We start from the raw sequence: 3,908 nt of genomic DNA on the forward strand, positions 1-3,908 counted from the left end.
CTCTCCTCTCCTCTCCTCTCCTCTCCTCGCCTCGCCTCGCCTCGCCTCGCCTCGCCTCTCCTCGCCTCTCCTCTCCTCGCCTCTCCTCTCCTCTCCTCTCCTCTCCTCTCCTCTCCTCTCCTCTCTTCTCCTCTCTTCTCCTCTCCTCTCCTCTCCTCTCCTCTCCTCTCCTCTCCTCTCCTCTCCTCTCCTCTCCTCTCCTCTCCTCTCCTCTCCTCGCCTCGCTTCTCCTCGCCTCTCCTCTCCTCTCCTCTCCTCTCCTCTCCTCTCCTCTCCTCTCCTCTCCTCTCCTCTCCTCTCCTCTCCTCTCCTCTCCTCTCCTCTCCTCTCCTCTCCTCTCCTCTCCTCTCCTCGCCTCTCCTCTCCTCGCCTCTCCTCTCCTCGCCTCTCCTCTCCTCTCCTCTCCTCTCCTCTCCTCTCCTCGCCTCGCCTCGCCTCGCCTCGCCTCTCCTCTCCTCTCCTCTCCTCTCCTCTCCTCGCCTCGCCTCGCCTCGCCTCGCCTCGCCTCGCCTCTCCTCTCCTCTCCTCTCCTCTCCTCTCCTCTCCTCTCCTCGCCTCACCTCTCCTCTCCTCTCCTCTCCTCTCCTCTCCTCTCCTCTCCTCTCCTCTCCTCTCCTCTCCTCGCCTCGCCTCTCCTCTCCTCTCCTCTCCTCGCCTCTCCTCGCCTCTCCTCGCCTCGCCTCGCCTCGCCTCTCCTCTCCTCTCCTCGCCTCTCCTCTCCTCTCCTCGCCTCACCTCTCCTCTCCTCTCCTCGCCTCTCCTCGCCTCTCCTCTCCTCTCCTCTCCTCGCCTCGCCTCGCCTCTCCTCTCCTCTCCTCGCCTCTCCTCTCCTCTCCTCTCCTCTCCTCTCCTCTCCTCGCCTCGCCTCGCCTCGCCTCGCCTCGCCTCGCCTCTCCTCTCCTCTCCTCTCCTCTCCTCTCCTCTCCTCTCCTCGCCTCGCCTCGCCTCGCCTCGCCTCTCCTCTCCTCTCCTCTCCTCTCCTCTCCTCTCCTCTCCTCGCCTCTCCTCTCCTCTCCTCTCCTCTCCTCTCCTCGCCTCGCTTCTCCTCTCCTCGCCTCGCCTCTCCTCTCCTCTCCTCTCCTCTCCTCTCCTCTCCTCTCTTCTCCTCTCCTCTCCTCTCCTCTCCTCTCCTCTCCTCGCCTCGCCTCGCCTCGCCTCGCCTCGCCTCGCCTCGCCTCGCCTCGCCTCTCCTCTCCTCTCCTCTCCTCTCCTCTCCTCTCCTCTCCTCTCCTCTCCTCGCCTCTCCTCTCCTCTCCTCTCCTCTCCTCTCCTCTCCTCGCCTCTCCTCTCCTCTCCTCTCCTCTCCTCTCCTCTCCTCTCCTCGCCTCGCCTCTCCTCTCCTCTCCTCTCCTCTCCTCTCCTCGCCTCGCCTCGCCTCGCCTCGCCTCGCCTCGCCTCTCCTCTCCTCTCCTCTCCTCTCCTCTCCTCTCCTCTCCTCTCCTCTCCTCGCCTCTCCTCTCCTCTCCTCTCCTCTCCTCTCCTCGCCTCGCCTCGCCTCGCCTCGCCTCGCCTCGCCTCGCCTCTCCTCTCCTCTCCTCTCCTCTCCTCTCCTCTCCTCTCCTCGCCTCGCCTCGCCTCGCCTCGCCTCTCCTCTCCTCTCCTCTCCTCTCCTCTCCTCTCCTCTCCTCTCCTCGCCTCTCCTCTCCTCTCCTCTCCTCTCCTCTCCTCGCCTCGCCTCGCCTCGCCTCGCCTCGCCTCTCCTCTCCTCTCCTCTCCTCTCCTCTCCTCGCCTCTCCTCTCCTCTCCTCTCCTCTCCTCTCCTCGCCTCGCCTCGCCTAGCCTCGCCTCGCCTCGCCTCTCCTCTCCTCTCCTCTCCTCTCCTCTCCTCTCCTCTCCTCGCCTCTCCTCTCCTCTCCTCTCCTCTCCTCTCCTCTCCTCGCCTCGCCTCGCCTCGCCTCGCCTCTCCTCTCCTCTCCTCTCCTCTCCTCTCCTCGCCTCTCCTCTCCTCTCCTCTCCTCTCCTCTCCTCTCCTCGCCTCGCTTCTCCTCTCCTCGCCTCGCCTCTCCTCTCCTCTCCTCTCCTCTCCTCTCCTCTCCTCTCCTCTCCTCTCCTCTCCTCGCCTCTCCTCTCCTCTCCTCTCCTCTCCTCTCCTCTCCTCGCCTCGCTTCTCCTCTCCTCGCCTCGCCTCTCCTCTCCTCTCCTCTCCTCTCCTCTCCTCTCCTCTCCTCTCCTCTCCTCTCCTCTCCTCTCCTCTCCTCTCCTCTCCTCTCCTCTCCTCTCCTCTCCTCTCCTCTCCTCTCCTCTCCTCTCCTCGCCTCTCCTCTCCTCTCCTCTCCTCTCCTCTCCTCGCCTCGCCTCGCCTCTCCTCTCCTCGCCTCTCCTCTCCTCGCCTCTCCTCTCCTCGCCTCTCCTCTCCTCTCCTCTCCTCTCCTCTCCTCGCCTCTCCTCGCCTCTCCTCGCCTCTCCTCTCCTCTCCTCTCCTCTCCTCTCCTCTCCTCTCCTCGCCTCTCCTCTCCTCTCCTCTCCTCTCCTCTCCTCGCCTCTCCTCGCCTCTCCTCGCCTCTCCTCTCCTCTCCTCTCCTCTCCTCTCCTCTCCTCTCCTCTCCTCTCCTCTCCTCTCCTCTCCTCTCCTCGCCTCGCCTCGCTTCTCCTCGCCTCTCCTCTCCTCTCCTCTCCTCTCCTCTCCTCTCCTCTCCTCTCCTCTCCTCTCCTCTCCTCTCCTCTCCTCTCCTCTCCTCTCCTCTCCTCTCCTCTCCTCTCCTCTCCTCGCCTCGCTCTCCTCTCCTCTCCTCGCCTCGCCTCTCCTCTCCTCTCCTCTCCTCTCCTCTCCTCTCCTCTCCTCTCCTCTCCTCTCCTCTCCTCTCCTCTCCTCTCCTCTCCTCTCCTCTCCTCTCCTCTCCTCTCCTCTCCTCTCCTCTCCTCTCTCCTCTCCTCTCCTCTCCTCTCCTCTCCTCGCCTCGCCTCTCCTCGCCTCGCCTCGCCTCTCCTCTCCTCTCCTCTCCTCGCCTCTCCTCTCCTCTCCTCTCCTCTCCTGGCCTCTCCTCGCCTCGCCTCGCCTCGCCTCTCCTCTCCTCTCCTCTCCTCTCCTCTCCTCTCCTCTCCTCTCCTCTCCTCTCCTCTCCTCTCCTCTCCTCTCCTCTCCTCTCCTCTCCTCTCCTCTCCTCTCCTCTCCTCTCCTCTCCTCGCCTCGCCTCGCCTCGCCTCGCCTCGCCTCTCCTCTCCTCGCCTCGCCTCTCCTCGCCTCTCCTCTCCTCTCCTCTCCTCTCCTCTCCTCTCCTCTCCTCTCCTCTCCTCTCCTCTCCTCGCCTCTCCTCTCCTCGCCTCGCCTCGCCTCTCCTCTCCTCTCCTCTCCTCTCCTCTCCTCTCCTCTCCTCTCCTCTCCTCTCCTCGCCTCGCCTCGCCTCTCCTCTCCTCGCCTCGCCTCGCCTCGCCTCTCCTCTCCTCTCCTCTCCTCTCCTCTCCTCTCCTCGCCTCGCCTCGCCTCGCCTCGCCTCTCCTCTCCTCTCCTCTCCTCTCCTCTCCTCTCCTCTCCTCTCCTCTCCTCTCCTCTCCTCTCCTCTCCTCTCCTCTCCTCTCCTCTCCTCTCCTCTCCTCGCCTCGCCTCGCCTTCTCCTCTCCTCGCCTCTCCTCTCCTCTCCTCTCCTCTCCTCTCCTCTCCTCTCCTCTCCTCTCCTCTCCTCTCCTCTCCTCTCCTCTCCTCTCCTCTCCTCTCCTCTCCTCGCCTCTCCTCTCCTCTCCTCTCCTCTCCTCTCCTCTCCTCTCCTCGCCTCGCCTCGCCTCGCCTCGCCTCTCCTCTCCTCTCCTCTCCTCTCCTCTCCTCTCCTCGCCTCGCCTCGCCTCGCCTCGCCTCGCCTCGCCTCTCCTCTCCTCTCCTCTCCTCTCCTCTCCTCTCCTCGCCTCGCCTCGCCTCGCCTCGCCTCTCCTCTCCTCTCCTCTCCTCTCCTCTCCTCTCCTCTCCTCTCCTCTCC

This window comes from Falco punctatus (assembly GCF_963210335.1).
Source record: "Falco punctatus genome assembly, chromosome: Z".
NCBI classification, from domain to species: domain Eukaryota; kingdom Metazoa; phylum Chordata; class Aves; order Falconiformes; family Falconidae; genus Falco; species Falco punctatus.